Here is a 24,106-nt window from a genome sequence, read left to right as displayed (position 1 = left end):
TGGATGAGGAATGCACTCCCAGTTTCAAGATGTAGGCTTCACTCTGATTCCAGGGACCCACTTTAGCTACCTTTACTAAGGTACCTTTACTAGGGGTGGGCAAAATGACAGTGAATGGGCCCCTCCAGAGGGGTTTTAGGGGTTAGACATTTCACTCCTTTATCCATATTGCATCTCCTGGTTTAAAGAGGTGAGTGTCTGTGGTCAGATTCACAGGTAATCGTTCCTTGACCCAGTGGTGTAAGGTGGTTAGGGTAAAGCCAAGGGCCCCGTCTGTTGTCTTAGGGTTAGACTGATTATCTCATTTAGATCCCCCCCGCCCTTATGCCCTTGATAATGGGGGGAGGGTACCCATAAAGGATTTTATAAAGGGAGAACCCCATCTGCTTCTTTAAACTCCCATTTGCAGCTGCAGTCTGTTTCCCTGAAGGTCCCTTATCTCCCCCTGCCTAATGTTAACCCTTTTCCTATTTATTTCTCCCCTGGAATAGGACCTGTAACTGCTGTTAGGAAACAGAGACAATGACAGTTCTGGCTTCTTCAAGCTGATAAGGGATGGTATAGGGGTATAGTGGTTAGAGTCTACCCAAGGGTTGGTAGAGTGGCCCACAGTATGGTTTTACAGGAAGGCTGGCAGGCATGAGGTGGCATAAACTTTAGCAGACACAAAGAGAAAAACACAAAGTAAAAATTATACTAACCAACAAGATGGCATCTTAAGATAATGTCTACAGTTTCCAAACCTGTCAAATAATCTAAGAGAGACCCTGACTTTGTAAACAATATATGTCAGGGAATCTCTCATAACCCAGGTGATATAGAAGCAGGAGCAGTAAGTAATCAATGGTGGCTCTATTTCCAAGAGTTTGGCCCTAACTTAATTAAAAAAAATTTTTTTTAATCATCTAATGCTTGTGAGGTGTTATTTAGAGTTATGCTGAGTATAAGCAGACAGTCTGCTTTATTTTGAGGTGTAAAACTTTTTCAAGAGCCAGGAGTTCCATTAGAGAAAGAGGCAAGGCAATCATTTACCATTATTAATTTGTAAATGTTCAGATAAGCCAAACCTGGGTATTATTTTTATAAGCAGAATTTTTATTACTTTTTGTGCCTTTTCTGTCTTGTAGGGGAAGGCCTTTACCCAATTAGCAAAAGTATTAATCCATACCAACAGATGTTGGAATTTTTTTTTGATCTTTGCGTATGAGTGAAACCTAATTGTTAATCTTTCCTGGATAGTCTCCAGTTCCTTGATTATCGGAGAGCAAGTTTCTGATTGAAAGGATTGTTTCTAAGACATACTTCACAGGCTGATACTACATGCAGAACTGTCCTTGACAATTTTTTTTCCAGTAAACATCCTTTGGGCTATTTGATAAATTTTGTCCCTCCCTAAATGAAAGGCCTGATGTTGTGTTTTAATGATCTTTTAGCTCTGTGGGTTTGGTAATAGTAATTGCCCTGCTCTGTTTGTAACCATTTCAAGGTCTGGAGACCATGTTTAGGAGTCAGACCCCACTTTATTTTGGGGGGGGGGGAGAGTAGGTGGGATTAAGTCTCCTTTAATAATTGATACACCAGCAATCTAGTTTCCTGAACCCTGGTATCTATAGTCTACAATATCCAGTAATTTTCAAAAACTCACATAATTTATCTGTCCTGGAGTTAGTAGCACCGTAGTCTCTAATTTACTTATAATGTCCCTTTCTAGCTAGGGAGCAAGACTCTCTGGCATTATCCAGAAAGGATGAGAAAAAATTAGGTTTCCCCATATACATCCCAGGGGCTGAGAGAAAAATTTAGTTAGAAGTTTTCTGGAGATGCCTCTAATCGTCATGCTGCATTTGGATAGTTGGCCTGGAGTGGAAAGGAGGACGAAAAGATAGTTCTGGTGTTAAGACGGATATCAACCAGTTTTCCTTCTATATTTAGAGTTACTTGAGGGTCTGGGTTTCTGACAGACAGTTGGTTTAGGGGAGCTACCATGAAGAGCCCCAGGTCCCGGTTAGTTCCTTCCAGAGACATTGGTTATTTGAGTCCTCACAGTTAGAGGTCCCCAAAGGCATTCAGATCTCCAGTGATTGTCTCCACACAAGGGGCATGGCTTATGGGGTTTTCATTTTGGATGTCCCCTCTGAGGACATTCTCATTTTCATGCTCTTGAACGGCCATATAAATGCGACTTGGTGCCAGGACCTCGGGAAGTCCGGTCTGACATAGTATGTAAGACCACAACTAAGGTATCAGATTTTTTTTTATTTAAAGCCTCCTTTTCTGTTTTGTGTTTTTTTTTTCCTTTCTTCTCTTGATCTTGTTTGTAATATACCCAATTGGCAGCTCATAAGAGCTCCTCCAGGGTCCCTTCAAGGTCAACAGCCAATTTTTGCATTTTCTTTGAATATCTAGGGCTGATTGAGTGACAAATTTGTCCTTTGAAATCATCTCAGCCTTAGGGGTTTCAGGGGGGTTAGCCATATATTTAATAAGAGCTTCCTTCCCTCAACCTCTCCAGGTGTTATGCCCAGAATTCGTGATCCCCAAAGACCACTAGGGAGCCGAGTCCGATGCAAAAGCAAAGAGCCTTTATTCGAGCTAGCTCGAGCTCAATCCCCTACCTGCACCGACGCAGCGGTGAGATACCAGGGAAAGAGAGCGAGTTTCAAAAGGACAAAGATTTTATTGGGGCCTGGGGGCAGTTGGTGAGGTAATGGCTATGGCCTCAGCCGATTGGCTGGGGAGGGGTCCTGGGGAAGGGTCCGGCAGGTGAGGGAGGGTTTACTCAAGGGGAGGAGGTGTGGTCAAGGTGAAGGACACAGAACAAGATGGAGTCGAGGGGAGGAGGTGTGGTCAAGGTGAAGAACACAGAACAAGATGGAGTCGGCTGGCGTAGGCTCGCCCTTTCACGGGAAGGTCACTTGGTTCCCATTTTGTGTTTGTAAAATAGTGGCTAATTTAGCATAATTTAACAGCTAAATCTTAGATTTCCTTGATTTTTTAAAACATCTGTCCCATTAAGAGTCTGATTTAACAAAAGCATTGTGTCTTTCCAGGTCAACTCAAAAACATATGTAATATTCTGAAAAGCCTTTACATACTTATCTGATCAGAAAATTCACCTATATTTTAATCCTTTTATCTGTCTTAATCCTTGTAATGTAAAGGGTTTTTTTCTAGCATTCTAGCTTCTTGTAAGGGAAACATATCCCTTACATTACAGGGAGGGCCTGGATAAGGTGGGTAGCAGGGAGCAAAATTGTAATTTTTTGTATATATAGATTGAGGACCCTAGGAGGAGGAGGTTGAAGTGGAAGACTTCCCTTCCTCCTTCTCTAGGTCTGTTTTGGACACAAGGGCCCTTAATTGTTTCCCTTACTGATTGCTGGGCTTTAGAAAGGGTTGTCATTAAATTAGGATCTACTTTATATTGCTTACATATATCTTGATTTTTAAGGCCCAAAAACAATGAACATAGGGGAATTCTCCCCATTTCCCTTCACATTTACAAAACAAGCCCAATTGTAGGATAGTATTGTCATTGATATTTCCCTCTGGAGGCCAGATTCTCTCCTCTAATTTGTATTGGGGCCAAGCCTTTGGGCAAAAGAAAATGAATCATAATGTATTCCAATGGAGTAATGGCCTTGGTTGGGAAATTTCCCATCTATAGGAAAAAGGAAGAAAGTTGTCCCTTATCTCAATTTCCTATAGCTTTCTAGGAGAAACCTCATCTCCTGGCTCTGAGTTTTGTCTGGCTATGCGACTGGCAGCCAAAAGCCCTGAGGTGCTGGGAGTAGTCATTTTACCCAGGTTTGACCCTACCTGAGAGAGCTGACCAGGTCTTTTGCTGTGTGTGTGTGTGTGTGTGTGTGTGTGTGTGTGTTTTGTTGTTGTTGTTGCTGCTGTTGTTTGCCCCTCTATTTCCCACCTGTAGGACCTTGGGGATATGAACTGTGACCAAGCAGGACTTTCCTGGATGTCATAAGATGTAGTAATTTTATTTTGGTCCAACAGTAACTTACATATTGATCATTGGTCATTGAGGGAGGGGGTTAAAGGGCCAAAGTCACGGTCTATTCCTCTGCCTTTTTCAACAATGCCTACATAATTATGTTTTAGCCATGTGGATATCCATTTTTGGCATACAATGGGTTAAATGTGATAAAATGGCTCCCATGTATCTTAGTAAAAGCTCTTCATATATCATCCATCCCTCATATGGCACAGGCATCCATTCCTCTGCTAAACAAAAACAACACAAATGTGGAGGATTTGGAGGCCAGCACCAAGGGTATTGCCATCATTTCCCCAGCCTTTGGATCAAAGGAGGAATTTTAATCTTAACCCTGTATAGTTTTTTTTTTTTTTTGTATTTATTTATTTTTGAGAGACAGAGTGAGATAGAGCACAAGCGGGGGAAGGGAGAGAGAGAAGGAGACACAGAATCTAAAGCAGGCTCCAGGCTCTGAGCAAGTGTGCAGCACAGAGCCTGACATGGGGCTCGAACCCACGAACCGTGAGATCATGACCTGAGTCAAAGTCGGTCACTTAACCGACTGAGCCACCCAGGCGCCCTTTAACCCTGTGTACTTTTAAAATCCATTTATTCTAACCTTAGTCTGTCCTGACCACACATAAAAATTTTTTAAAGATTTTCCTTCATGAATCTTCTACAACTTTTCTTTGCATTTAGATTTTGTCCCAAGCCATTTCTCTCCAAATAACCAGTCTCATTAGGTCATTTAGGACGAAATTACTTTCTTTTACCTTCAACAAAAATATATTTCCATTTCTTATATCTTTCTTTCATATCGCCTTCTTTTCTACCTACAGAGTTGCTTTTCTTACTTTTATCAGTTTTAACTATATTTCACAGAATTTTAACTCTTAGAAACCTTAGTCTCCAGTGAAAACTAAGTAGTAACTGTTAGGGTCAGGCGTAAGGCAGGGTAAAGATAGGAGTCAGAGGCTAAAAAATTTTAGCAGTCAAAGGCTTTACTTGAGAACTAAGGTCTTGGGTGAGGTTCCGTGACTCAGGGAGAGAGAGAGAGGAGTCAGGGAAGTCACACCAGGTGTGGTGGGGTGGGGTTTTTAAGCTGCAGCAGTTCCGGGTTTAGGTCCAGGTGGGCCTTTTTCGTATCAGGTGGTGCTGTCGCTCAGTGATTGGTTGACCTTCAATTCGTTCTGGCACGCTACTAGGGGCTTTTCATTGGGTTGCGCTGGCAAGATGGCCGTCCTCTCTACTGTGGTTCCAAGGACATCCTAACAGTAACCAGTTGTGAACTCTATTACATCAGAAATTTTTTTTTTTGAGATGGCAAACTTATGAATCCATTAGGCACAAAGCATGTTTTTCAACAGTTCCAAATATCCTTAGGTTTTTGCAACAAGTCAGAAGCACAAATCTACATCTAGTAATTAGTGCTTTAGCCTCTTGTTAGATATCCAATGAATTCAATCTCAATTTATCATGCAAGCAAAACTTTAACGTTTTAGGTTACCAAAGACTTTGAAAGCTATCTTAACAATTACCCATGAAAACTTTGAGACAGACAAAATTAACCATCACTTTAATTTCATCCTTTTGTTAACATTGGAACAGAGATAACATGAGCTTATTTGACCTTCAGCAAATCTAGGTAGAATAAAAGTTTGTTTTTGTTTCTGTTTTTTTAATGTTGATAAACATTGTCTTATCTCAAACCAACAAACTTAAATTAGCTTAAACACTGAATATGTTTTACTTGGGTCCGCTAAGACAATTTGTTCCTCATGGTTAATTTTACCTGGAACGTTAGGGGGAAAATCTGAAATGGTTTCTTTTTCCTCTAAATCTAGGGTGGGAGGAGGAGCTGATGGTGCCTGATGCATTATGCAGGCTGCACCCCAGGTGGTGCAGAAAAAGGGGGAGAGGGAAGGCAGAAAAGGAGAGGTGCCAACAGAAGGCAGAGAAAGAGAATTCCCAGTTTGAAATCTTGTCAGCTCAGACAGAGGAGCAGACTCCAGGTTTTTGTTTTGTTTTGTTTTGTTTTCCACTAGTGGAATTAGGCAGTCCATGTCAGTCTGGAGAAAACAGGGAAATTTCCCTGAAACAAAGGAGTTTCAGCAGCTGCTTGGAAATATTCCTTAAAGTCCCTGTTCTCAGGCAGAATAACCAGAGACAGTTGGCTCTAATTATCATAGTCATTGACCCAGGGAATTAAGGAGAGACAAGTCCCCAAACAGTCACATGGTGACTCCAACCTGCCGCCCAGCACCCAGCACCCAATGCCTTAGAGTTGCAGCTTCATTCCTCGTCCCTTGTGGAATTACTAGTGCAATTCTGGGAGGTGATTAGGCTCCCCTTCTGCCTCTTGGGGGCAGGTCTGCCAAAATGAATCCAGCTTCTTACCAGTCTGACGGGTGCTCCCTGAGCTGGTTCTGGGCCTCACGGTTCCATTGGCACCCAGCGGGTCCTTGCCCTGGCAGGCCAGGAGGGCTAGTCTCCTGTGGATTAAGTGGTCTGCTGGAGCCAGGCAAGGCTGCCTCTCCTGGCACCCCAAGGTTTACATCCCTGGTGGCAAAGGAGGTGGAAACGCACCATCTCTGAATCCCAGAGGAAAGCTTTCAAGTAATGTAGCAGGATTCTCGCACAGAGAGTTGTGACACCAAGGCTTTTCTTTCAGAAGCAGCTTTATTCCTAGTTGCACTGCTCAGCTGGGTTTGTACCCAAAGACTGAGCACCCAAATGTCACATGACATAGTTTTTTAAATATATTTTTCTATTTCTTTGTCTCCCATATATGGTAACACACATAAACATGCAATCTGATTAAGTAGTCTCAGTTTACAAGGTCATGAGGGATGTTGTCACATAGGCACATAGCCAGGGAGAGAGTTTTCTCTCCCTTTTTTTTTTCCTCTCTCCTTAGGGAAGGTACCCTACCATAGTTGCCCTTACATTTTGATTTCTTTAACTTGAGGCATTTATAGGCTTAGGTTTTGGATTGTTCATGTAGACTGTTAGGGCATGAGAAACACTTCAATCTAATGGCCTCCTGGTTTAATTAATTTAACATTATAAAAACCCTCATTTGACTTCTCTTAGCTAGCTGAATTTAATGACACCTAATATTTTTACCAAAACCAGTCTGCCCTCAAAAAGAAAATAGACCCTATTATAATGGCTAAAATAAAATAAACTAACAGCACCAACTGTTGACAGGGATGCAGAGGAACAGAAACATATTTATTGCTGGTGGGGAATGCAAAATGGAATAGCCATTTTAGAAAGTAGTTTGGCAACACTGTATACAGTTAAACAGAGACTTACCATACAACCCAGCAACCCCACTCATAGTTATCTAATCAAAGTAAATAGAAAACTTATGCTCAAACAACAACAACAATAACAACAACAAATTTGTATGGAAATGTTTATAGTGGCTCTATCCATAATCACCAAAAACTGGAAGTAACCAAGGTGTCCTTTAACAGGTAAATGGATAAAGAAACTGTGGAAAATTCATTCAATGGAATGCTATTTAACAATTAAAAGGAATGAGCTACTGATATCTGCAACAACATGGATGATGAATCTTAGACTCATTTTGCAGAAGCCAAACCCTAAAGCTTACATGTTATATGATTTCATTCATATGATATTTTGGTAAAAGAAAAACTGTAGGGATAGAAAACAGAACAATAGTTGCCAAATATTGGGGAAGAGGGGAGCAGTCAACTGCCAAGAGGCCACATGGAGGAACTTTTAGGGTGATGTAACTGTTATGTATGGTACTGGAGTGGCAGATATATAAGATACATTTGTTAATTTTGTAAAGCATGAGTTTTACTGTATGCAAATTAAAAAAATAATCAACTAGCAGAGTGCCTGAGCAGGTGGCTCAGTTTGTTAAGTGTTCTACTCTTGATTTTGGCTCAGCTCATGATCTCATGATTTGTGAGTTTGAGCCCCACATCAGGCTCCCTGCTGATTATGCAGAGCCTGCTTGGGATTCTCTCTTTCTCCCTCTCTCTCCACCCCTCCTGTGCACTCTCTCTTTCTCTCAAAATTAATAAAATATAAACTTAAAAAAGAGAAATTAACTAGGATGTGGAGGAACCAACATGAAAAGCAGACTGTAACAGATGAATCTAACTGTATTGCAAATGTATGATATAACCTCACTGAAGGGGATAAGGAAAAAAAAAGGTGGCCCAAGTAACTTTGAAAACTAGTATTTTTACTGGAAACTGTAAGTCCAAAGAACTGTACATAAACACCGTATCCTATCTTGTAAATTGTTTCTCACAAGTGTATGGGTTAACAATTCTGAAAGTAATTTACATCTATAATAGAGGTGACCAAATAAGTAAATAAGTAGTAGATAATAGGAGCCATATTTCTTACCATCAAAGAAAGAAGTTACAAAGAAGCAGGGTAAAATGCTAGTATGAAGCTTGTGGTGTTGGATTTAAGCTGGAGACATCAGTACAGACTCATGATCAATTTAATATGTAGACAGAGATAGATATATAGATGATAGATGATATATATAGAGAGATTTTGTAATTATGTGTTTATACATGGATGAGTATATTTATATACATTTCCTAAAGCTATGCTATGAGTGCCAAGAAGCAGTGACATCCCCAGTAGCAACAAGCACACTTTCATCCAGATCTTGGTTTCTAAATACCATTCTCCAGTGAAACGACCCAGGGCTCCTTGGAAACATGACTGATACTAGGGCTGAGGCAGAGAAAGTATTAGCTGAGCCTGGAACATCTAAGGCATGTGAAAGAGACTCAGAAGCCAATCTGAAAGAGCTCCAATGGCCAAAGCTGGGAAAATTTGAACAACAAAATAAATAAGCACCACTAGATTATAACTAAGAGTATAAAATAAATATACATGAGTCCACACTGATATAAATAAATGATTGAATGAATAAAGAAATAATACATGTAGACCCTCCCCTCTCTAGGAGGTAGAACTTAATCCTCTCCTTCGTAAGTGTAGACCAAATTTAGTAACTTTCTTCCAAAGATCAGAGTATGGAAAGAGAAAATTTAAACTTTGGAGAGATCTGGCAGACACCATCTGAACCACATGATCAAGATTAACATCACCAATAATGTTCAGGGAATGTCAGGTATCCCTTGATATGATCTAAGAGAAGTGCATTTCACCTCTGTGTATTTTTTTCCAAGACCAATAACACGAGTCAAAATCATTAGAAAACATCAAACTGAGGGACATTCTATGAAATATCTGATCAGTGCTCCTTACAACTGTCAGGGTCATGAAAAACAGGGAAAGTCTGAGAAACTGTCACAGACTGGAAGAGACTGAGGAGACCTGATGACTAAATGCCATTTGAGATTCTGATTGGGATCTTGGAAGAGAAAAAGGACAACAGTGGAAATACTCCTGAAGTCCAAGTGAAGTGTGGAATTTAGCTAACAGTAGTGTCAGCAGCTAATCACCTGATTCTGATCTTTGAACCATGGTTGTGTGAGATCTTAACATTAAGGGAAATGTCTGAGAGGTATACGGGAACTCTGTATTATCTTTGCAACTATCCTATAAATTTAAAATTATCTTCAAATAATAAATTCTTATTAAAAGAAGAAAAGTAGAATTTACTGAAAGGGTCAGATATATTCAGACTGAGTTAAACTGGGCGTATGTGGATTGTCAACACTTATCAAAGGGTAATGAAGCAACAACATCCACAAGTGAAAGTATTTTCTAAATGTACTGAGGTCAGCACTTAGCCATGACTCCCAGGGAATGTTCTAAGAACCTGAAAGTGGCAAAATTTTCCATTAAGGATAAAAGTACATTATAAAATAAAGTTCTCTGTTAAATCATGTGATTGCTATTGTTGTCATTGTTAATTGAAATAACCATGTAAAATGAATGTAAACTAACAACACCATAAAACAAATGCAGTATTCTGTGGCCATCTGTCAAAGCCCAGCCATCTGAGGGTGTGCTGACATTTCTCAACTCCCTATACCACACTAGAATTCACAGATGACAATCTCATGATAGGCTATTTAAGAAAAATTAGGATGTCTATATCACAGACAAAAACTATGCATTTCCACTCCACATTAATTGAAACAATCATCAGAAACATAAAATCGACACTAGAATTCAATAAAATAATGAACCCTTACATTTACCAGGCTTTCTACAACATCCTTTCCCATCCCATCTCTCTGTTATGGGGGATATAAATGCATAAAAATCATGTCTGATTGTGGGAGCTTTCAATCTACTTAGGACTCAAACAAGAAGGACCTACCAGAGGAACTTCAGATCGTGACACAAGACTTAAAGAACAGATCAGGACATGAGAATGAATGGCACAAAACAGAATAGGACTGCTTACTCAATGGGTGGGATAGACAGTGGGTACTGTGGGGGTCTTTTCAGAAGTGGCCAGTTTTGAGCACAACCTTGATGAATAGATAGACTTGAGTAGATAGAAAGGAGGGGAGATATGTCAAAAACATAAAGGCAAGAGTGCAAAGGGCACCCTTAAGAGGCAGCTCATACATGGCTTTGTTGGAGCCAGGGGTTCATGGGGCAAGTGATAGGAGAAGTTGGAAAGGTGAACTAGGATGTCAGTGAAGGATTTTGGATGTGGGTCAGTGAATCTGGGTTCCACCACCTAGTGAAGATGGAATCATCAAAGGCCTTGAGGAAAGGAATACATGTTAAAGCAGGTTTGGGGAAAGATTAAGGTCATTCTATCATAACATAGAAGAGACATGAAAAGAGAAACATTTGGAAGGCAGGGGCTGTAGGTTTCACATGGTAAGACACATCTTATGAGTAGTCTTCAGAACTCGAGCCATGGATTTTCTCTCTCATGTCTCAAGGTGGTCACATTGGTCCCCCTGTGTCTTGAATCAGTAATGTTTCTTCTTTCTCTTGCATCCTTAGTCTCTCAAGATGTCAAGCATGCTCTGGAGACAAAATGACTAGACATGACGAGAGATTATAGGATAAGACAAACTACGCAATAGGATTTTTCCAGCTTCAGTTACTGACCTATTGCTGTTTGTTTTTCTTTTAAACCCAGACTATGGACAAGATGATATGCTTCTAAATGAGGGTACTGGAAGTTACCTCTGAGCCCCATCTCTGGTTAATTTTACACAATACTCAGTTTATAAGACAATTTCAATTGTTTCCTTAGTAAGTCATGGTGAGGAGAAAGCACTTAATGTCTCACTAAGGTATTGGCAACAATGCAATTTCACCTTCCACTTAAGCAAGCTACTTTGGAGAGACTTCTGGTTTTCATTTCTCTTTGCCTCTAACTCCAAGTAGTTTGTAACTTCTTCTTATATTCCAGCCATATCTGCCCCTTTAGCCACTTTCCCAGCTAAAATATCAGGTCACTTCCTGCCTGTTTTTTCTAGCTGAGTTTACAGCCGTCATCGTGAACCCACCATTTTCTTCTCTATCTTTGTTACTTGTCTTATCTGACTCCAGTCACCCAACCCTGGGTTGGGTCCTCCCATTTTTCTCTCACTTAATAGATCTTCTGATGTGTGTAGACTATTTCTTATGCTTAGAAAGTGGGTGGTGATGGTTACCACATTTAGAGAAGAAGACTCAGCACTACAGGTGGTTGGAGCTGTGCAGTTGGTCCAGGACAGTAGACAAAAGAAGGAGAGGGGCATGCTTAACAGCCTGCTTTAAACAATCTAAGGAAAATAATTTTAATGGCTGTGAGGCTTAAAATAGGATACCTGAATATTTTTATACAATTGTGGTGAAGATTGCTAGTTGACCCCAGTTATTCACTTTTTTTCTCCTTAGGGTTAAAGAATATTTACCTGGGCACATGGTCACTCTGAATAAAGATGCTTATTTTTGCAGCAGGCACCCCTGGGAACTTAGTGTCATAAACTGGAATCTGTCAGGACCTTGGCTATGTATCCTGTAGCTAGAACACCTCTGCATGGTATGGCCTGCCACTGTGCCCTCTGCTGGCTGAGGAGGGTCCCCAGCACATCAGAAGGCCTCCAGCCTCACTCAGAGCAGGTCTGGAAAACCTCATAATCCAGAGCATGGCATGAGCTCCACTCACTAGTCTCCTCTGGTTGCCTTTCACTCTGTGTGGTGTTTGCCACTTGCAGGCAGTTGTAATTTTCACTCATCCTTGGTGCCCCCCCTCCTTTTCCTACCCTGCTCCCCTAGAGCCTCACTTTTATCCTGCCTCTTTCCCATCAGTCATGTTGCCCCAGGTCCTCACATTCTTTAAAGTGAAGTCCCTACAAAACACAGGTGTAGACCTTCCTCATGCTAGATCACAGTGCAGCTCATTTAATCATTTTGATATATTGTTGTGCTGGTAAGACTTCCCCTTCTGCATCAGGGGTGAAAGGATAGAGTTGAGGTGTGGAGAAGCATCATTAACAAAGGTCAAAGAGGGAGATAGTACAGGTCCAGCATAGCCCACTCTATCCTTTAGCCAGCACAAACAACATTTGCTGGATTCTAGGCATGGGGGTGAGGAAAAGAAAAAAGATAATCCTTGCTCACAGGAGCTAAAAAATTACCAGAAGAGAACATCAGTAGAGATTATCAAAGTAAAGAGTGATACAAGATTGGATAGAAGTGAATATGAGTGTCCTAGGATGACAGAGGAAAGGAAGCAAACACATGGTCGGAGGAGTTTCTGTGTTGAGAGCTAAAGCTGACTGACAGGTAACCAGGGGGTTTGCAAAGCTTTGGAAAAAAGACAACCTGTGGTCTGTTTCATTTTCAGAGAACTAGGTGGCCCTGCTGGCCTGAAGACTAGATGAGAATGGACTATGGGTGGGGGCAGGGGAATGGAAAAGTGGCAGGGCTAGGTCTAGAAGGAATGATCTGTTAAATAATTTCAGCAGAAGACCTGGAAGGGCTTTAGGCAGAAAAGGGACAACACAGGCATACGTTTTACAAAGCACATCTGGCTGCTGTACAGAGTTGACAAGTACAAAATGCAGACAGTGGTCTTTAGGGCTTTAGCAATCCTCAGGAGGCATTTGGAGGGCCTGACCCAAGAAGAAGGTGTGGCTGGGATTTGACTGTGTGTGTGTGTGTGTGTGTGTGTGTGTGTGTGTGTGAGAGAGAGGGAGAGAGAGAGAGAGAGAGAGAGAGAGAGAGAAAGAGAGAAAGAGAAGATACACAGAAATCTATAGGACTTGCAACTGAGACAATGTGAGGAGGAGATGGAAGGGCTGTGACCTTCACCAACATGGGGAATCCACAAGAAGAAACATATCTTAGGAGAAAAATAAATATTTCAGTTTGAGACTTGTTGACTGGTTGAATTTGAACTGCTTGTGGGATATGGAAGTGTAATATCCAGTTGGTAGTTTGATGTTTGGGGTTTTAAGAGAGAAAGAGAGTGAGGACCAGAGTGAGAGCAGGGTAGAAATACTAAGGACTACTATTCAATCATACTTAAGAGAGGACAGGGGGAAGCACCCAGAAACTAGGCAAAGAGAGCAGGGAGCCAAGTCTAGGACCTTACGAATGAAAATATTTAGGGATGAGGAAAGGAAGACCACAAGGGAGCATTGGGAAGGAATAGAGAAGCCAATGGACAAGTAGGATGGCTGTGTCAGGGGCCCAGAAGGCAGCTGGCTCATGCCCTGAAGCCACAAAGATAAGAAATGAAGACGATCCTCTTGATGTGATGACTGGAAGGATAGTTGGGACATTGAGAGCACTGCAGGGAGGAGGGAGAAGGGGGATGCAGCCCCAGGTCTTAGCTCAGCAGCACCTGCTGGTCAGAGCATGTGCAAGTTCTGGGATCAGATTTTGGGACCTGGAAGCTATATGGATCCCAGCATGCTATTTAACCACTTAAACTTTATTTCCCCTACTCTGTAAAATGACAATGTTGTAACTGTGTCCTGGGATGATTGTGAGAATTAAAATGAGGTTGTGCATAGAAAGAACCCAGCATAAAATGAGTAACTGTCGTTGCATAGGCCAAAGTCTTGGAGTCACCCTTTCTCTTTCACAACCCACCTCCAATCTGTAGGCACTTTCTGTCTGCTGGACCACCCCAAATACCACATATTCTGTATCTGACCACTCCTCATCCCCTCCACCCTGGTCCAAGCCACCCTCACCTCTCAGCCTAATTACTGCCATCACTTCTTAATGGTCTCCTTACTTCAACCTTTGCTCTCACCCCTGCCCTTGCTCTAACCCAGTGACCAGAGCGATTTTAAGTCAGAAGTTAAAGTTCCCTCTACTAAACAGTCTCAGAGTAGGAGCAAAGTCCTTACAAGGGGCAGAAAGGCCCTATACCTCTCACCTAACTCTCACTTCTTTCTCGCCTCACACACCACACTCCTCCCATACCACTCTTCCCAGCCACAAAGAAACTCACCCTGTAGACTCATCCTCTAGACTCAAGGCCTGGCCAGCTGTTCCCTGGGACTGCTGCCTGTTTCCCTCACTCACTTCTTTCTGGCCTTCACTTAAAATGTCACTGTCTCTCTGACCTTCCCTGGCCAACTTCCTGCACTCCTTAGATCATCTCTTGTATATTTCACTTAAGCTTTTAAGTTGTATTCGGGCATGTAAACTCTATGAGGGGCAGGGAATTTTTTTGTTTTGTTTTTTTTTGTTTTTTTTTTTTTGCCAATTCTCCCCACATGGTTACTGCTCCATGGGACTACGCCTGGCACTACTAGTACATGCTCAAGAAAGATTTCACTTGATATATGATGGAAAGACAGGAACCATTAGTTTTATGTCTTCCGGTTTCCTCAACTGCGAATTTGGGGTATTAACTACTACCTGGCCTGCCTCCTCGGGTTGTTCCCAGAAGAGGATGCTGGAGCAAGGACTTCGAACAGCCAAACCCCACAGAAAACACTTCGCTGAAGGTGAGCTGCGCCTGGAGGCAGTGGAGGAACCCCACTCGCACCCAAACCCGCCCACCCGCTTCGCCCCGCCCCGACGCCCGCACGCCCCGCCCATTCGGCCTCCACCCAGCCCCCGCCCGCCCCGCCAGCTCGGATGGGGCCCGCCGCGCCCGGCGCTAGGAGGCCTAGGGGGCGGTGCCTAGAGGCTGCGGGAACACGGCGTCGGGGCCTCCAGACACAAAGAGCTGCCGGCAGGACGCAGGGTGCGTGCAGTGCGCGCGCCAGCGCCCTTGGCTCGCGCCAGTGTGTGCCAAGCGCGGGGGAGACCAGAGGCACCCACTGCCCAGGTGAGCTTGGCTGGGGCGGGGCTGTGGAGCCCGCGCCTCCGCGGCACGTGCGGCCCGCCCGGCTGCGAGCACCCTGGTTGGGGCCGCGGAGGAGAGAGGCCAGCGTCTCGCGGGCTGCGCCCCAGGCAGCGGGCTTGTGGGAACTAGCGGGGCCGGGGCCCTGCGACTCTGAGCGGGGCGGGGTACCCCCCCGCCCTCGCCTCGGCGCCCGGAACCGGCTCCTTCGCGGGGTCCGGGTCCTCCCTTCCCCTCTGGGTAAGGGGCCCCAGGTTGGGTAAGTCTGACATGCTAGCCTCCTTTTTCCGTCACCTTGGAGGGCTGGTGCAGGGTCGCTTTAAAAGAACGTATCCGCGGGAATCCCGCTGTTCCACCAAACCTTTGAAAACTAGGTTCTACAGTCGTTTCCGTTCCTGCAGTGTGCGTGGTCCTCGGAACGAGTTTTGCAGCTATTTGGCCCCTCTGCTGAAGTGGACGCTAACCTTCTGGCGAGCAGTCCGGCATCGGGGAGAGGGCAGTGGCCCTCACTGATGATACCAAGGTTAAACGGTGTAGCGAAAGCCGCGGCCACAACTGCAGCGCTGACTTTTCCTTCCCGGACGCGCAGCTGCCGGGTGCCCTGGCCCCTGGAACGCCCACAGCGCCGCCGTGTCCCTCAGCCTCTCCCATCACCTGCAGAGCTCGAGGCCTGGTTCCTCTGAGCAGGCCACGTCCTCCACAGAATGATCTCCTGTAGATAAGATTGCATCCTTCTATATAGGAAGTTTTTAGGATGTTGTATCGCGAGTTTGCGCTTGGGAAAACTGTTTGAAACACGCCATTGTCAGGGACTATAAAGTCTGTTGGAAATTTTATGTGTCCTACCAGTTGTTTGGCAGGATCGTCCTTTTCCTCCCATTGGTGGGCTCAGTCACAAATCTCAGTAGGAGTCTGTCCAATCTCTTCTGGTGTTTCACACTCATAAATCATGCCCTGGAGACTTAGGCCAAGCCGTCCTACAGTGGGGGGTGGGAATGGGGTCCAAAGAAAGAACTGTGGAGCTGGAGGGCTTGGAGAGGGTCAAGTGTTGCTCAAGGTTTCACCGCCAGCACTGTCAATAGGTGGGAGGAATTATGGGTGACCATGAGTTTTTCTTAAAGGCCTTTACCACGTTTTCCACATTGGACTTCGAAATACTTTTCAAAGCAGAAACTTAAAAAAACAAAAAATTCAGTTAAAATTTGTTAAATAGGACGCTAAGCAGCCCCACAGTTTTATGAACTGTGTGCAAGAGTATGTATCCTAAAAGAAAAATGCTAAGGCAAAGAAGCAGTGTACCACTGTGCTGTGCCTTTTGTTTGGCTTACATACATATCATCTCTTGGTGGTTTAAACTGTTACAGATTGAACTAGCCTGTACTGACAAATAGAAGTGGGTCTTCTGTGCTTACATACGTGTGTGTGTATCTATCTATCTTATCTATCTATCTATCTATCTATCTATCTATCTATCTAATTCAGATTCAATAAAAAAAAAAGAGGATAGGGGCGCCTGGGTGGCGCAGTCGGTTAAGCGTCCGACTTCAGCCAGGTCACGATCTCGCGGTCCGTGAGTTCGAGCCCGCGTCGGGCTCTGGGCTGATGGCTCAGAGCCTGGAGCCTGTTTCTGATTCTGTGTCTCCCTCTCTCTGCCCCTCCCCCGTTCATGCTCTGTCTCTCTCTGTCCCAAAAATAAATAAACGTTGGGAAAAAAAATTTAAAAAAAAGAGGATAATCACTTTTGCAGAATGAGAAAATAACAAGCCTTCTCCGAAGAACCTGAACTTCATGTAACATTTAACACCATCATATTAGAAAAAGAACATATCACAAAGGAAAAGTTAGGGTTTCAACATTTTTTAAGTTGTGGACTTTATATAATCTCTGCTGGAAAACTGTTTTTCTTTAAGTCCTATTTATCTCTTTACATTGTGATTTGCAGGGCTGCTCAGAGGTGACTTAACTGACACAGTCATTTGCCAACAGTATGTTGAAATCCCTTTTAGTGTTAGTGTGTCTTTTGTTCTGCTCCTTAGTCCTTATGAACATTTGGTGGTGAAAAAGAGTAATAGTAGAGTTGCAAAATTCTAACTAAGTATTCAAAGTATTCAGAGTATTCACCCTTTTATGGTGAGTGACTTTAAGTGCTGGTTGTGGAGGGTCATTTTGTGTGGGGGGGTGGAAGATGGAACATGTGGCGTTTGGGATTTGGGCATGTGAGAGGAGAGATCCCTCTAACCATATTCTTTCTACCTTGGACACTTACCTTTGGATTTTACTATGAACAGGTGGCTTCTAGATCTCTCTCTCCCTCCCTGGCTCAAGAAAGGTCTATAATAAGGAGGCAAAAACAGTTTCCTGGCCTCACATTTTGAACTAGAAGTTTCAGAGGGGTAGTCAGGGGGAATTGTGTGGCTCTTGACTAGAAGGGGAACAGTGCCCTCTGACTTAGAAGGGCAACACTAAGGCCACACTTTGCTCTTGATTCCATGGTCATTCTGTAACAGGTTGAGTGGCAGTGGCTGTAAGTGAACTTTAGATTTGGGCTTAGCTCAGTCCTTGGCTTCAAGTACAAATTAAGAATTCAGGCTCAAGGCCAGATATTTGGTTAATCACAAGCAAGAGGCCAAAACTTTGGGTCAGACTCTACCTGGAGCTGTTTGGAGGGCAGCAGTAGCAGAAGGCTTTCCATTCCCCATCCTTGGGTTAACCTTGAGCCTCCTGGTGAGACTTCTCCACTGAAGGATTCTAAATGTTGTATTTTGTTTGTTTGTTTTTGTGAACCCAGGAGTCTTTTGGGTGGTGTTTTGTGTTTTTAACATCTTGATGAAAGTTAGAGCATGCACCTGCTGCTGCCTAGTTGTACTCATCTGTTTCTCTGAACCCTCTTTAACCCTTCCTTAAACTTTAAGAAATAATGGCTTCTTGTTTCTCAAAGACGGGTACATAGTCTCCCTTGAGTTGGAATCCTTGTTTTCTCAAATAAACATCCTCCAGGTAATTCTAATACACTCAAGTTTGAGAGGCACTGGTATATACCAGCTTTTGTGCATTGACTTGCTTTGTGTTTCATGAGAGGAAAGTAGCAGAACCTTTTATGATGTGACAGCGGCTCTTATAACCCAGTTATCTTATTTTGGGATCTTCTTTGTTTAATAAGTTAATATTTTGGTATTGGAACTTCTCAAAGTGGTTGTTTATTGTTATTGTTAAAGATCTGAAGGAAAATCTCTCTTGATAATGTCTAGTTTTTTCACTGAAGTGAAAACTTTTACATTTGTGGATGCGTATCAATTGAGATGTTTTTAGGTACCAGTGATGGAAAACCCAACCCATGTGGATGGAACTGGAGGGTATTATGCTAAGTGAAATAAGTCAGTCAGAAAAAGATATCATGTTTTCACTCATATGTGGAACTTGAGAAACTTAACAGAAGACCATAGGGGAAGGGAAGGAAAAATAAGTTACAGAGAGGGAGGCAAATCATAAGAGACTCTTAAATACAGAGAACAAACCGAGGGTTGATCGGAGGGTAGGGGAGGATGAGCACTGGGTGTTGTAAGTGATGAATCATGGGAATCTACTCCCAAAGCCAAGATTACACTGTATACCCTGTATGTTAGCTAACTTGACAATAAATTAGTTAAAAAAAAAAAAAAAAAAGAAAGAAAGAAAAAGAAAAGAAAACCCAACTCAGTCTTGGCTTAAACAGGTAGGGAAGTCCTGGAAGGAAAGTATAGGACTTCAGGATGAGTTGTTCCAGTGGCTAAATCAGCAGCTGGGGGCCTAGGTTGCTCCTCTTTCACACATGTTGGTAGTGGCTGTTTTACATTTGAAGGAAGAGGGAGGTTGGTTTCTGTGTCTCTTCAAGAATAAGGAGTAACACATTCAGTAGCCTTCTGGACCATGGAACCAGTCATCAGCTGTAAGGGGGCTCACCTTGGTCTGTGACAGGCCTCATACTTCCCTGTTGCTACTCCAAGGAGGCAGGGTGCATGGGGGCTGTGGGAGGGCATTCTGTGGGTACCTAATCACTGGAGAGCTAGTGTAACTCACTGCACAGGTAGAGTATGTCCTCTGGACCCTCTGCATGGCTTGTGCATTGGTCATGCTGATGTCAGAAATGGATCGCTGGTCTCTTGGTGATTTGATTTTAAATTGAGCTCGTATTGTGTGCCGGCTCTGTTGTCTGCTTTTGGTAAATTCTTCCGTGTAGTGCTCACAGCAGTCTGCTGAGCTGGGACATGCTCTTGTCCCCATCTAGAAGACAGAGGCTTGCTACCTGCTATGTTCAGAATCACATGGCACTGAAGGGTGCACAGGGATCTAGACAGGCTCTCTGCCGATTCCATGCCTTCTAGCCTGTGAGATTTCCACCATATGTCACTGCCTAAGCAACGAGATCATTTCTGTACATGAAAAAGAAAGTCAGGAGTTTTCAGTGCTGATAAAAAACTGACTTCCACAATCTGTCTAGATATTTGAGGTGAGGGGGAGGTAAAGGAATTAGCAAGTCAAATTCCATTTGTAAGCAAGAGTTGTGCTTTGCATTGGTGGGCACCATGTGTGTGCATGCTCATGGAAATAAATTTAAAAAGATGAGTCTGATGTTGGGATTGGGAGTGTAGCCACCATGTGGTCCTGCCAGGGCAACTTCCTAGGAGCGCCGTTCACACCAGGGGCCTGTGGAGTCTCCTTCAGGGTCACAGATGGCATAAATCCATAAACACAAGAACCAACATGAAGTAATATAATGAAGCATTCACTGATTTAGAGTTTAGTTTAAGGGCGCAGGAATTTTGTAAATAGTTATACATTACTTAAAAATCAAAAGGGTAGTCTGCTCTGTTAGACTTTAACAACAGGTTGCCACAGCCCAGGGAGAGCTCAAGGTATCCAGAACGTATTTACCTGCCCTGGCTATACACAGGTGGCCTGAGGAGGGAGGGGTTAGGACTGGCAGTGCATGTGGACTCCAGGCTTCTGGCTGTGTTCATGAACATGGACAAAAGTGGGCAAGAGTAGGCAGCACCACCAGGTCCCCGGCTGGGGAGAAACTACAGAACAGATGAGCCTCCTCCTGACATAGTCAGGGTATGCATGTCCCCATGTGGATGGGGAATAAAACTGAGAGCTCATTGTCCCCGTGATAACAGGGAGGGTAGTGCCTTCTGCCTGAAGGAAGCTGATTCCTAAGGGCCAGCTGCAGCTCAGCCAATTAGCTCCTTGGGTTCAGGTGACTGCTTTTGTGGTCAGACTTCAGTGTGGTCACCACTCCCCAAGGACCTAAACGAAGGGAAGTAATGGTGAGTTTGCCTCTTGACTTGGCTAGAAACATAGATGCCCAATTTATAAACTCCACGATCTACATTAGTGGCCTGCTCATAAGAACCGAAGTGCCAGTAGCACTTCTCAGAAAACTGCTTCAAACAGGATGTTTGCAGGGGTCCTTGCTAATTCAAATTTAGCCAGTCCTGCTTTGTAGCAAAAGTGTGGCTTTAAAATTAAGCAGTTCTTGACACATTTTAAATTATTTTTGAATTTTTATTATTTCAACTTGTACACATAAAGACTTTGATGTTGTAGATTTTATTAAAATTTTCATAATTCAAATTCTTTTTTTTTAATGTTTATTTATTTATTTTGGGAGAGAGGGAGAGAGAGAGCATGCACATGACCTCAGGAACCCTGAGATCATGACCTGAGCCGAAATCAAGAGTTGGATACTCAACCAACTGAGCCACCCAGGCGCCGCATTATGAATCAACTTCTTATACAAGGTAGCTGGCCTGCTTTGGATGCTGTCCTAACTAAGTGATGAAAATTAAAGATCACCTGTAAAGAGACAGTGTGTGCCTCCTGATGAGAGGTACTGAGAAGGATGCTACCTCGCCCACCTCACCCTGGGGGTATTCCCGCCATAACCTGAGTCTCTGTGTGGAGACATCAGACAGACTCCATTTGTGTGATGTTCTACAGAGTAAATAACTGACTTCTATAGTCTTTAGTTATTTTAAGGTAAAAAAACATAAAGACTGAGGAACCATCCTAGTTGAAAGAGGACTAAAAGAACCTGACACCTGTGTACACTACTTGATTGGAGTCAGGAAGTGGGCAGGAGAGCTATAAAGGACATTATTGGGACAATAGACAAAATTTAAATGTTAGTGATGTGATATGTTTCCTGAATTTGATCATTGTACATATCACTATGTCCTTCAGTTTAGTAAGTGCAGTATGAAATAATCTGAGGAAGGAGAGACAGAGTTGGAGACAGAAAATGATACAGTGGATGTGATAAATGGGGCAAAGTGAAAACGGTTTATCGGTGAAGCTCCAGGCATAAAGGGTATTTGGGAATTGTATGTACTGTTCTTGTTATTTTTCTATAAAGTTGATATTATATCAGAATAGAAAGGTACAAAAACAGATGTCTACCCTGTATATACTGCAATCTAAATACCTCACTTTAACTTTTCATGTTACCATGTCTCTGAATTTGGGATGCCTTTTGCAGTCAACACTGTCTTAGCATTGTGTCAGATTTGATAGCAGTTTTTCTTTTTTAGTCATTGGTCTTAGAATCAGTGGCATCTTGGATTTGATGAACTGTGGTATTTTCTCTGGCTTTATTGTCTGAAGAGGTGGGAAAAAGAAGACAGTCCTTCTAGTGGTTTCGTGTGACAGCTTTCCATTCCTCATGCTTCACACTAGGCTAGACATCCAGGTGCCTTTGCTCATTTCCCCTCCACGCCTCATTGATATTTCAAACTCAACACATTCCAGGTTGAATGTCTGTCTTCACCTCTACCACTTTAAACTGCTCTTCCTTTGTTTCCTGTTTCAGGGAGCAGAAACATAATTTTGAGACAGTGATGGCCCAGGAATGACCCTGTGGGAAGAGCATAGGGAACTGTTCCCTTTGCATGAGTGAGATAGGTTGATGTGAGGCCCTTACCCAGTCTTACCTCAGGATGGATACTAGTTTTAGTGCTGCCCATTTCTTGAAGTGTCTTTGGGCTCCAAATGTCTGTGCCTTATTTTCCCCATTTTTTTTTTTAAGTGAGAATGGCTTTCCCAAGTCTGCTAAGATAATGGACAAGGCAACTTAAAGTACCATAAAACTCCAAAATTCTGTGACTTAAAATGAGAGAGCTTTTTGATAAGACTTTTATACTATAATCATTCAAATAGCTGATTCCTGTTAAGCAGATGACCCTGAGCTCATGTGTCTGTGAAGGCCTGGCTTGTGGCTGGGCTCCTGCTTCTTGACTCCTAGCGCTTGCTCCCAGATTTCTTTCCTATTCTGGGTCCAGTTCTGGGGGGAGACAGGGTGGGATTGATTTTTACACTTGGTGCTCACAGAGACCACCAGGCACAGGCACGTTTCATAGAACTTGTAGTGGCCTGGTGCTCCCAAGCTCCTCTCTGCACTGGGGCCACTGGTCCCTGCAGTGTTGGAAACCTCCGTGTCAGTGCATCAAGTTTCATTAGCTCTTGAGTCCCATGTGTGTCAGACTTTGAAATGGTTCCATCCCAAGGCTGGCTGGTTGCATAAGCCCAGGATTATAACATTTTATTTTAGTTTATTTTGTTTGGCATGAACTTCAAGCAACTGGAATAGCAAAATAACGGTGATTTCTCCATGACCTGGTTTCTTGGACTGCTGTGTTTCATCTTCATTAAAGATGAGTTTCTTAGCAATTCTGAATCTGCTTTTATGGTCACTGAGTTCTTGATATTGACACTGACCTTCACAGCAGGCTGATTTCTTGGAAGTAGAAACCAAAAATATTCAATCCACTGTCAGATTCTTTGGACTTTTAAATATGTGTAAAGAACAGAGAGGATCAACATGTGCCTTTAGCTCTTAATTGCATGCTGGAATTTCAGATGTGAAAGTTAGGACAATAATGAGTTGGGGGGACTGTTATGGTTTTCAAAATGTTATCAGCTGTGTTATTTTATTCTCTTTTTTTTTGTTTGAGAGAAAGCAAGAGAAATGCACATGCGTATTCAGGGGAGGGATGGAGAGAGAAGAATCTTAAGCAGGCTCCACACTCATTGTGGAGCCTGACACTGGGCTCAATCTCATGAACCCTGAGATCATGACCTGAGCTGAAATCAAGAGTTGGATACTTAACCGACTGAGCCATTCAGGCACCCCTCTCTTATTTGCTATTTAGCCAACATGAAACAAAGGTTATACCCTGGTTCTGGTGAAGAGAAGGTGTCTCACTGTTTCATAGCAGATGAATAAAAATGAATTGGGACATGGAATGTTTGGTTGAAGTATTGCTTTGTAATTTGGGGGACTATTCAAGTTAATGTTCTTTCCTTGTAATTAGGTTTAGTAATATAAAATTTTTGTATAACATTAGGACTTTCTGGTTTGGTTTAGAGCTGGAGGAGACATTTCCCCATATATTCTGGACATGGAAAAACTTTCTTTTAAATATTCAAATTATTTTGTATGTTTGGATATTATTAATAGGCATGAGGCAAAATGTAAAGGTTGGTAGTTCTAACTGGAGTTAGACCTCAGTGTGTGTTCAGTTACCAGCTCTGTGACTTTGGACAAATTACTTCACCTCTCTATGCCTAGATATCATCACTTTTAATATGGGGATGACAATGGTGCCTCCCTCCCAAGGCTAATAAATTCCCAGGTGCTTAGGAATGTGCCCATTATGTGATGAACTCAAGAAATACTAGTTTTCTATTATCAAAAGATTATGTAGCAAAAGTGAGGACCCTACTGAGGGGTCAGAAGTAGAGACCTCTTTCCAATGGCTCTGACTGTGCAAAGAGTAGACACCAGGACTTACACACCTGGAAGTAGAGTGTTAGGAAAATCTCCTAGTGCCCTT

The 24,106-nt window shown here is 42.9% G+C and overlaps 1 protein-coding gene across 4 annotated transcripts in view; it reads left to right on the top strand.

The window, feature by feature from the left end:
• The first annotated feature begins 15,068 nt into the window (after window positions 1–15,068).
• NINL (ninein like) overlaps window positions 15,069–24,106 on the top strand; it is a 174,311-nt gene continuing 165,273 nt past the window's right edge. For all 4 annotated transcript variants that reach the window (XR_007150796.1, XM_047852133.1, XM_047852132.1 and 1 more), the window contains exon 1: window positions 15,069–15,221. The gene's annotated coding sequence lies outside the window, so the exon portion shown is untranslated. The remainder of the gene's footprint in view (window positions 15,222–24,106) is intronic.

Source organism: Prionailurus viverrinus, chromosome A3 (genome assembly GCF_022837055.1).
Source record: "Prionailurus viverrinus isolate Anna chromosome A3, UM_Priviv_1.0, whole genome shotgun sequence".
Classification (NCBI taxonomy): domain Eukaryota; kingdom Metazoa; phylum Chordata; class Mammalia; order Carnivora; family Felidae; genus Prionailurus; species Prionailurus viverrinus.
This window is presented reverse-complemented; position numbering and strand designations above follow the sequence as displayed.